Source organism: Sinocyclocheilus rhinocerous, unplaced genomic scaffold (genome assembly GCF_001515625.1).
Source record: "Sinocyclocheilus rhinocerous isolate Xijiao unplaced genomic scaffold, SAMN03320098_v1.1 scaffold1222, whole genome shotgun sequence".
Taxonomy (NCBI): domain Eukaryota; kingdom Metazoa; phylum Chordata; class Actinopteri; order Cypriniformes; family Cyprinidae; genus Sinocyclocheilus; species Sinocyclocheilus rhinocerous.
Window position 1 is genome coordinate 178675 of NW_015640234.1, and position 11873 is coordinate 190547.

Sequence of the window (11873 nt, forward strand, 5' to 3'; positions counted from 1 at the left end):
AGTAATATGCATTGCTAAGACCTTCATTTGGACAACTTTAAAGGCGATTTTCTCAGCATTTTGACTTTTTTTGCACCATATTCCAGATATTCAAATAGTTGTATCTCGGCCAAATATTGCCATATCCTATTTATTCAGCTTTCAGATGATGTATAAATCTCAATTTTGAAAAATTGACACTTAAGACTGGTTTTGTGGTCCAGGGTCACATATTATTAGTATATTGGCTGTAGGCAAACACTGAAGGACTACAACCACTCTCCGATTCATTAAGCATGTAAACTCACATCCCCGTAGTAGTTGTAGTCCTTATTTAGCAACTTCTTAGCAATTTACACTACCGTTCAAAAGTTTGGGGTCAGCAAGATTTTCTAAAAGAAGTCTCTTAGAATGTGCATTGTTCTGGATCAAAGTTTTTTGACTGGATCCCAATTTACATACTTTTACAACATACTAATTTCATTTATGCACTTAAATTTAATTAATGACCTCAAAACTGACTGCTTCTTGCACATTGAAAGCATGCAGTTTTCCATGGAGATATTTCTTGGAGGTAAACTGCAGAAACTACAGTTCAAAAGTTTCTGGTCAGCAAGAGTTTTTTTTTAATGTTTTTGAAAGTATGTAGGTAACACTTTATTTTAAAGATCAATTCTCATTATTAAAGGGGTCATATGATGCGTTTTCATGTTTTACTTTAGTGTGTTTTGTAGCTGTTTGTGCATGTATAAGATCTGCAATGTTATCTAAAAGAGAAGGCTGATCCAGACCGTCCGAAAACGCCTCGATTGAACGCTCCCTCATATATCTACATCACTATGTGGAAATATTTGCATAATACCACCCAAATGGATACGCAAAGAAAGAAGGCGTAGTTTCAGGTATCACAGTAGTGTTGTTGCCGCCATGCCGTGAAGACGCTTTGTGTTTCTATGCGAAAGCAAAAGCACTTTTTTTGGCCTTCCAAAAGTGGACGCAATTAGGAGTCAGTGATTAACATTTATTTACAACACTGTCCCAGAATAGTACAACCCAAATGTTCGAGTGTGTGCAGCACAAATCACGGAGGAAAGTTTCCTGAATCTAGGAGAGTACAAGGCCGGCTGTGCAGAAAGGCTGTTTATAAAAAATGGGGCAATTCCAACTTTGCTCGGACAATCTGGTGCTTCTGAATCAGAGCACGTTAGTATGTTTTATAAATTGCTATTGACTGTTCAAATGCTGAGTTTGGTGAAGTGTATAACACATATTGTATGTCATTATGATCACAAGTGCAGACAGAGATGGATTTATGTTTACAAATGTAGTATCCTCTGTTCTCTGCTTATAACTGGCGGCAAAAAGACGGCAAACACGATTCACTTCGTGTTCTACTTCACACTGGACGCTCAAGCAGAGCTGAAGCAGGACGTGCCCGTTGTGATATAGTAAAACTGACAACCTTTTTAACTATTCTTATAATTGCTTTGGAAGCTAAAGCTCACGATTATGGTAAGGGACGTTACATTTCCGACACATGCTTGAGATGTTCGGCCAATCACAACGCACTGGGTCAGCTGGCCAATCACAGCACACTGCGCTTTTTGAAGGAGGGTCTTTGTAGAAATCGACGCATTTTAGAAAGAATGTGCAGCAAATTAGGAGTTTATTGAGGCAAAAGTCATAGTTAATAGTTAGTTAACAGTAAGAATTGGACCTTAAAGTGTCTTATGTTCACCAAGGAAAGTTAATAGTGAATATGTCTTCCCTAATCTAAAATTTTACCATATGGTGTTCCACTGCATATGATACACTGTATTAGACAGTCATAAATATGAAAATTATTCCTGAGAACGTAGACCAGTGAAACTACTGTATATAGGATATATAGGCATTTCTACACATTCTACAAAGGCATTTCCTCAGCTGGCAACCCTAGCAGGACATCAGTGAGATTGTGTGCGCCCCAGAATGACTGTCCCATCTGCACTGTCAGGATCACATACTGTTGGCCTTGTCATTGCCCGCCTGATGTGTTCTGTCAAAAGAGAGCAATCTACACAATACTACACAATATTTTTGTCAGTCACGATAGTCACTGTGTCAGATTACACGATTTTGACTCCTAAAATCTTGTCGTGTCGTGGACAAGAAACATGTCAGACTACACGTTGCTTCCCGACCATTCATCGCGTGCCGTCTTTAACGACGCACGTGATGTCATCGAGAAGGCGGAACTAGCGACTGACTTCCGAAAACAAGAGTGTAAACATTGCTGAAGCGCTTCCGCTATAGTTCGCCAGCATTTTTCTTTCTTTGTTCTGTCGTGGTAGTCCCTCGATGACACATCATACAGGCAGGAGTACTGTTGCCACAGCTCCACGAACCTTTCCTCCATCTCATAATTCCACCTAGCAGCACCATCATCTCTCTTTCGTTTTGCCATGTTTGAAACCTGTGTATGAAAGAGCTTCTGTGCTGCTATTGGTCAACGTCACCAATGTGACAGAACTCGTCGTGGACGACAGAAAAAAAATTAAACATGCTAATCTTTCTGTCGGGATGTTGTGAAGCATCGCAGACGCGGAATCGGTTGTCATCCATTATGACACACTACACGTGCTGAAATGATGGAATCTTGCGTCCCGACGCCCATTGTCGTTTACGAATCCCCACGACACCCTACGTCAAGCAAATTGTGGCAAAATCGGGCTAAAATCGTGTAGTCTGAACCGGGCATAAGACGTGCTCTAGACTGAGACATCACATCTGTTGGTGTGAGTATTTGTGTAAAATAGAGGTAGGCGGTGTGTGTGTGTGTGTGTGTGTGTGTGTCAGAAGGTGACAACGATTCACCTTCAGCGTCCTTTAATCATCACAAGCCTCAACTTCAGTCAGCGAGGCAGAACACACAAATATGCACTCTAGCTGACAAACCGCTAGCTGTCTCATTCTTAGCTGACAACGGAGGCCACTTTCTGCCAGAACTGCGTTTTCCTGTAACCTTGTGGAAATGACTCAAACACACAGTGCTGGTTAGCTCAGGAGCAAAGAGGGTTGCAGCAGCATCTGAAGGCTCGGATAAGAATATTAGACGACTTTTAGCATTAGTGGAGCTGTGGGGGTGGGGTTAGGCTAGTGTGTGTGTATGTGAGGGAATAACAGGACACAACATAATATATAAAGAACTGTAGTACTACACCCTTCTCTTTGTGTTTGGCCTTGATATTATAATGCTATTGAGCCAGTGTGACCCAGTTTTCCACACTAATCCATCATGAACTGATAAAGTAACCCCAGTGCTACTGCTCTCTCAGAGTATTCCAATAATAACTCCCTGTATTCCAATGGCAACATATCTTTTTCAGTCTAATGCTATTTGCTATTATTGCCTTTCTGACATAACATTAATGAAATGAATGTATTAAATCAATAGGTGATCGTAGGCACAAAAGAGGAAGTTATTAGATTTTCATGAAAGATTACAAAGGCAAAGATCTGTTTTCTGTGGAATAATATCTGGATTCATGCTCAATATGACCAGGGATGTGTATTCAGACAGTAGAGAGGGACTATTCTGATTCCATGTTGACTTTCCCACAGCACAGATCTGTATGATTTTAATTTGTAAAGAAACACTGAAGGACTACAACCGCTGTCTGATTCATTAAGCATGTAAACTCACATCCCCGTAGTAATCCTTATTTAGCAACTTGTTAGCAATTTACACTACCGTTCAAAAGTTTGGGGTCAGCAAGATTTTCTAAAAGAAGTCTCTTAGAATGTGCATTGTTCTGGATCAGTTTTTGAAAGGATCCCGATTTGCATATTTCTGCAACATACTAATTTAATTTATGTGCTTTAATTTATTTAATGGCCTCAAAACTGACTGCTTCTTGCACACTGAAAGCATGCAGTTCCTCTTCAGGAACTCGAGCTGCGTCGAAAACGCTAGGGGAACGCCTTCTGCGACCCACACTCTGAATCACATGTGAAATCAGTCCAATAGCTGAACGGGACGTCACGGCGGATGACGTCATGACCAGGAAGCTATAAAAGCACGTGCGGCGGAGCAGTTGGATCTGGCGGAGGGAATGGAGACGGGCGAGTCCCTATCTCCTTCCTCACCCACCAGATCCAGCCTGGTCATGACGTCATCCGCCGTGACGTCCCGTTCAGCTATTGGACTGATTTCACATGTGATTTAGAGCGTGGGTCGCAGAAGGCGTTCCCCTAGCGTTTTCGACGCAGCGTCTCATTCCCTTGAGGAACTAGGGTTACATACATAACCTGAGACGTTTTTCATGGAGATGGTAAAGTGCAGAAATTACAGTTCAAAAGTTTGTGGTCAGCAAGAGTTTTTTTTTTTTTTATGTTTCGGAAAGAAGTTTCTTATGTTTACAAAGACTGCATTTACTTTTTCAAAAATACAGTGAAAACAAAAATATTGTGAACATTTTTTACAATTTTAAAGAACTGTTTTCTACATGAATATATTGTAAAATGTAATCTACTCCTATGATGATTTATATATTCCTGAATTTTCAGCATCATCCTCATTCTAATATGCTGATTTGCTGCTCAAGAAACATTTATTATTATTGTCAATGTTAGACAATGCTAACAGTTGTGCTGCTTCATATTTTTGTGGAAACTGATACATTTTCTTCAGAATTCTTTCAGTATCTTTTTTGGGATAATAAACAAACAAACAAACAAAAAAATTAATAAATATTACTCAACCCAAACTTTTGAATTGTGGTGTATGTTTGTAAAGAAGACAATGATTTCAAATGAATTCACATATGAGGTCAGACTGTGTTTAATTTATACTGTAGAAGAAATGTGAAAGTCTCTTCAAGTAATGTCAACTACAGACATTATTTTACTTTTCATTTGTATTTTAAATTCAGAACTGTTTTCCATTCTAAAACCCATTTGAAATTCCTGTGGGAACCCATGCTAAAATGCTAATTCCATGCTAAAATGCTAATGTGAGGAATACAAACTGACCTGGGTGCGTTTCCCAAAACCAACTATGTTCGCAAGTTCTGTCCTTACCAACAGAGTTAAATGGAACTTGTGACCATAGTTGCTTTTGGGAAATGCACCCCAGCACTCTTCTCCAAAATCAAGACACACCAAACCAAACACAGTTCAAAGTTCTACGATAAAACACCTCAGCATGTCACCTCAGTGAATCTAATCTGATACAGTGTGTCTGCTGAAGCGGGATATGGGAGCAGGGTGAGGCTGGGATGGAGGGATGTGATGAGTGATGTTTTACAGGTGCGGCCGGAGCAGGATTCTCTGAGCTACAGTCACTCGGCTGCATGCAGTGGGAAGGCGATATTTAGATCAAGACTGTCGCACAACGAGACTTCCAGCTGAGCATGTAAGTGAGAAGACGCGCTTGAAGTTAGCTCCCGAGCACTTTGTCGTTCTATTATATCTTTCAGGCTGCCTGAAACGTTAAGCACACTTGGTGGTTTATTTTTCAAACTACTTATTCAATTGTAGCTTGGAAGGATTTATGGTTTCTGAAAGGCAACGTAAACTTAAATCGTCAGCGACCGTGACAGAGAGCCATGGTGACAAGCTGCCGTTGGATCTGGAAAATCTCCGTGTCACTCTGATCTCCGAGCTATCATCTACCATCGCAGAACAGGTGAAAGCAGCCATCGATTCTGCTCTTGCCCCGGTTGTTGCGTCCTTTGAGAGTTTTAAATCAAGCATTGAATCACAAGGAAGGCACATTGACGAGCTTGATCAGCACTTGAACGATTACAGCGACCGCATTGTAGCACTGGAACAGACGGTGCTAAAGTTGACTTCGGCTAACAAGCAACTCACCGATAAAGTGGAGGACTTGGAGTCGCGCTCTCAGCGTTGCAATCTCCAGGTCATCGGCATCCCCGAGCGAGCAGAAGGGAGCGATCCGGTTACGTTCATGTCACAATTTTTCCAGGACGTGCTCGGGTCAGAAATCTTTCCCACTCCCCCGCTGCTGGATAGAGCGCACCGTATTGGAGCTAAGTCTTGTATTTCAACATCTCTCCCTGCTATGGTGTTCTCTTCTCTCCCCATGTCCCCTTCACATTACACGGATAATCCAATAGTATGCTCTTCTCTTAAAATATTCTTTCAATTTCGACGTCATTTTAAATTTACCTCGGCATCAACCATGGCTCCAATACAAAATAATCATCTCTTTCTTCCTCCCTTTTCAGATTCCGTATTCTCTTTCTGGGAAAAGAAAGGTCTGAAATGCTTTGAAGATCTTTTCATTAATAATGTGTTTGCAAGTTTTTCTGAATTATCGTCATTTAATTTGCCTTCCTCTCACCTATTTCGGTACTTTCAAATTAGGCACTGTGTCTCCTCTCTGCTCTCTGGGTTTCCCTCTCTGCCTACAAAGTCTCCATGGGAGGAGGCATTTAAACTGAATCTTCATATGGGTGGGATTATCTCTAAGATATATGCAATTATCCTGTCAAAGGATAATTCTCACAACATTAAAATAATCAGGGCTTGGGAAGAGGAACTTGACCTCGAGTTTGAGGATGACTACTGGAGTACTTAGAGTACAAAAATTCTATGATAAAAAAAAAAAGACTGTCGCACAACCACAACACCGGCCACACATATTCACTTTCTACCCGCACACACACAAGAGGCATTGCGAGAGAGAGAGAGAGAGTGAGTCTGGGAGGTAAACCGCATATCAATTTCAGCATTTTTAGTCTCCACTTTGACAATTACAGTATGTTTATTCTCTCAGGACTCGAGTCAGAATTGCTAACCACAATTAACTCAGGAGCAAGGTGCAGCAGAAGAGCCATGACAATGAATTTAGTTTTTTTTTTTTTTTCATTCGATTTATCATAGCAAAAAATTACTCAAAGATCAAATTGCTCAGAAAAGTAATAGCACTTCTAGTCATCAACAAGCAACTTGTTTTGCAACATCATTGAAGCCCTGAACACAAATGAACCTTTGAGCAATAGTTTGCCTTAGTAAGCACTAAATACCAATAATCAACTTTTTTTCCTAATTGGAAGTATAATTTCCAGAGAAATCATTGGTGCAAATGCACACTACTTTTAAAAAGAATACTTATATACTTTAATACACTTTTAATGTCAGGTTTCTGTCACTTCGGTCTGTTTATTCTTAGATTGGTGACAGAGCCCTGACACTCCTATCTTCTTGTCTTTGTGTGAGTATGTGGCTGGGCCTAGGGATGCCAGGTCTGCGAAACAAAACCAGCCCAATTGTTTTGAAAAACTAGTCCAAAACTATCCCAATCACGTATTTTTTTCACAGTTTTGACATCAGTCAAAATCGCGTTCCGGGGGGTTGGGGGGAGATTGCTTTAACCTGCAGTAAAACTGAGGACTTGGCAACACTGCTTGGGCCGCATGGTCTCTTGTCCGTGTGATATGTTGCATGCGCGTGGTGTTTGGAACCCGGCACTCCTGACTAGTTCGGTTTTGGTTCAGTGCTGGGTTTCAACCATTCATGCTCCATGTTTTGTCTCTTCACTCACCGTGCGCTCTTGTCTTGTGTGTTTTTTGGGGGGTTCTTGTGTTGTCATATTCAGTGTAGCACGTGGCCGCGTGCTTTCATGTCTTGTTTTGTGTGAACACGTGGCTTGTGAGAATTCTCATTGGCTGTGTGTTCTTGTTTGATGTCTCATTTGGGCACATGGCTTAGTTTGTTTGATTCTAAGGCTTTGTTCATCAGACTGCAGTCAAAATTGATTTTTTTCTCAAATCAGATATTTTTAGGCAGACTGTCCACACTATTAATTGCAAGTGATTAAATCCAATTTGTGTGTCCAGACATAACCAACGTATCTGCATGTGTCGTTTTGTTACGACACAGGTGTACCCATGTTTTTGATGAGCCTTTCAAAACAGATGCAGGAAAAATGGAGGTGCATCATCTCAATCTCCAAACAAGCGCCCTGTCGAGTCACAGTGCAGAACTTCTCTGTCACACAAGAAAAACTCTGATGCAGTAGACATTTTGAAGTTGTGTGTCACATTAATGGTAACGCAAATGACCATTTGAAATCCAATTTAAGCAGCCAGAGCATCCAGACTGAGACAAATCTGATTGGAATCGCATTTCAAACCACCTCCATAAGTGGTTTGAATCAAAGTCTGATTTCAATTTTTTTCTTTTGCTGTTCAGACTTTCAAAAACCCATCTGTGGTGTGTTTCCCAAAAGCAACTATGGTTCAATGGAACTTGCGACCATAGTTAGCTAATGATGCTTTTGGGAAACGCACCCCTGGTTAATATCTGAATATGCAAAAAATAAAAAATAAATCAGATTTTTGCTGACAGTCTGAACAAGGCCTAAGTGTCATGTGTTCTCCTGTCTATAAGTCTTCACCCAGCCCCTCATGTTACCTAATTTTTGGTTCATTTACCCCACCTGTTTTCCCTTGTTACCCTACTAATTTCCTTCCCTATTTATTCTCTGTCCTGTGTTGGTTCGTTTTGTATCCCTGCTCGTGTCCCTAGTTGCCGGTTGGTTAAGTGAGGTTATTTTCACACAGAACGCGTCTTGTAATCTAAAAATGTGTGATGCAGCACTCAAGAATTTTTTTTTTTTTTTTTTTTAAACGCAGTGCAGAACGCGTAGGTATCGAGATGAACTTTTGAGATGTAATGCAATAATGGAAATAACACAAAAAAGCCAAACAGCAAAATAGATAGAGAATATCAGGCTCGTTTTTTAAAGAAACAGATTGTGATATCTGGACACAGCCACTATAAGTGCCTCCTCCACCATGCTGCCGTCAAATAAAACAGTTGCCATGCCAACTTGCTACTGTAAACAAAAGCTTGTAACGGTTGCCCCGCCTCCAGGGTCTTCTGATTGGTCCACTGTTTTGGAACCGACATTGATTAACGGCGTTGCGTGTAAAAGTTTAAATTCTTTTAACTTGACACGGCATCTCAAAAACAAGATGTGAGACGCAAGCGCAATGGTCATATACGTCTGTCTAGCACATGTTTACATAGAAAAACAAAGGAAAAGTAGTGCACTGGAATGGAGAAATGCGTTCTGTGTGAACGGTCCCTGAGCTCACTTCTTTTTCACATGAGATACTGTGTGCATGAGTGTGTTTTAACCACAAACAAACACATTCCATTCAAATGAATGTCTGGCTTTGTAGCTTCTGGATTATTGAAGGGTGTAGTTACAGTATCTAGTGTTTTGGGTACAAAACCTGCAATAACCATTCTCGCGGCCAACACCACTTGATATTGAAAAAAAAAAAGAGAAAAAAAGGATATGGTGTTATTTCCAGTGTAATTCCGTGAAGCTGAATGGAAATGGATCCCAGCACAGAAACTTTGCTTCCAGTAACACAAACGAGAGGCTCTGTATTCCCATAAGTGCATGTGTTAGATTCACAGAGACACAACACATCAGTAGTCTGGCACATCAACAGTCATGAGTTGATGAGGCCTAAGCATGAGTTTATGAGCATGTCATGAGTGTGTGAGGCCTAACAGAGTCTGCACACATAGGTATAGTGAAATGACAAAACAGAAGAAATACTGATTTGACTTAGCAATATTTACTTGTTTAATGTGAGGTCCAGAATGAATTGTGATCCAAAGGCCTGAAGTTGAAATTAAGCCTGAGTGAGATGGACTTCCTATTGGGGGAAGAAAACAAGTCAAGATTTTAGTGTCCGACTAAATGCTGAAATGACCGAACATCACTGTTTACAGATCAATTCCCTCGAGCTGTCACCAGAAATGTGCCTATTTTTACTGTGCGTTCAAAACAATGTGAAGCAACTCCGAAGCAATGTCTGTGTAATGTTATCATAGTCAAGGCATTTGCAGCTGCAATAATCACAAACACATCTTCTTATCGTGATGAGGTGCAGGGCTGGGTGAAACGTGACTCACCCAGTCCAATTTGTTTATGTAGTACTGTCTGTTTTCATCTCAAATGGTACATAATGTGAAGTTTTTTTTTTTGTTTTTTTTTTACTTACTTCTTTGGTTTGCTTCCATTAAGTTAATATATAAAAGAAAAATCACATGATGAATTATTTTTTATTTGTAGTATTTAAATCATTGGATTATCATTCATAAATAAACAGGCTTTATCAAATGGTGTTGTAATTTTAAATGTTTGGGTTGAATTTCTAGCCTCATTAATATAAAGTAATTATTATAAAATTAAGAGTGTGCCATAATTTATAGACACACTCCTAATTTTTAAAGACTTTGAAATGTAGGCTACATTTTAGGAGTTTGGTGTAACGATTCAGTCCACTGAAGGCGAGCGTAGTGAAGAACCCAAGTGCAGTTTATTTACAGTGTGATCCAAACATCCAAACAATAATCCGAGACTTGACATGAACAGACTTGACTTGACGAGGCATGAACAGACTTGACTTGACATGAACAGACTTGACAGAACCAATGGCATGAATACATAAGGGCAAGGGAAGCATGACACAAACAGGGACCATGATTAAACTCCAAAATAAAAGACATGAAAACATGAACAAGAAACATAACCCAAAACACCACATTACATTTGGTCACAACTGACAGCACTGACTGGGCGATCAATCATGTCATTGCCATTCTTAATAACATACAACATTAAAATGCACCTGGAAAAGAAAAAAAAAAAAGTGCCTGAAGTCTATCATGTCTACACGAAAGAGGAAATTTTGTCTCTTAAAGGAATAGTTCACCCAAAAATGGAAATTTCTATAAAATCACTATAATTCATAAATCATCCAGACAACTCCAGTCCATCAATTAACGTTTTTTTTAAATAAAAAAATTGTTTGTAAGAAACAAATCCATCAAGGCATTTTAACTTTAAAGTGCTGTTTCTAGTCAAAATCCATAATAACGCTTCCTCCAGTGAAAAAGTCCATCTCCTGTTGTCCTCTTACATTGAAGTCCACCCAGAGCTGTTTTGGACTGTTGTAAACGCTGCTTAATCTGTGCAAATTTCTCTCCTGATTCAGATGAGATGACTTTTTACTGGAAAAATAGTTTCAAGTTAAAACGCCTTAATGATGAATGTGTTTCTTACAAACTCCAGATTTTCACTTCACACAATGGTAATTGATGGACTGGGGTGGTGTGGATTATTTGTGGATTATCGTGATGTATTTTATTAGCTGTTTGGACTCTCATTCTGACGGCACCCATTCACTGCAGATGATCCACTGGTGAGCAAGTGATCTAATGCTACATTTATCCAAATCTGTTCTGATGAAGAAGCAAACTCATCTACATCTTGGATGGCCTGAGGATGAGTAAATTGTCAGCAAATTTTAATGTTTGGGTGAACATTTCAATTAAAACCGTTTCATATCCTGCTTCAGCAGTGCCGTATTTAATAGAGGTTGACCGATGTTTTTTTGCTTTTTTCAGTGAAACTTTTGTCTTCCTGTGGCTCTAATAAAGTCTGTGTGCTTCATATAGACTAGAGAACTATAATATAGATCGCTCTTTTTCTTTCCCCTTTGCTCTGTTTTTTTTTTAAATACCGAACTTCAAACTCGTCTATGCCACTGTCTGTAATCATTCTTTAAGTGAACTTTTACCCATTTGGTGATTAAATAAACAATTTTAGACCACCGCTTGAACTGAACGCGACGTGTCCGGTGTGTTGTCCTAGACCAGTGTTTCCCAACCGGGGTGCTGTCGAGAGCAGGGGTGCCGTGTAAAAAATCATTTTTTCATATTTTTAAATTGCTAAAATTGTCAAAAAAGCATCTATTATATAATATCCATTTCTGATGTCGCCAATAATTATAGATGCACCGAAATTTCGGCTGCCGAAAATTAGTTCACCGCTCAGGTTTCACTTTCACGTGGTGTGACGG

General features: G+C 39.8%; 1 protein-coding gene across 1 annotated transcript in view; it reads right to left on the minus strand.

The window, feature by feature from the left end:
* Positions 1-9649, minus strand: part of LOC107752598 (disintegrin and metalloproteinase domain-containing protein 23-like) — a 41072-nt gene extending 31423 nt beyond the window's left edge. The window contains exon 1 of the mRNA XM_016568610.1: positions 9586-9649. The gene's annotated coding sequence lies outside the window, so the exon portion shown is untranslated. The remainder of the gene's footprint in view (positions 1-9585) is intronic.
* Positions 9650-11873: the final 2224 nt, after the last annotated feature.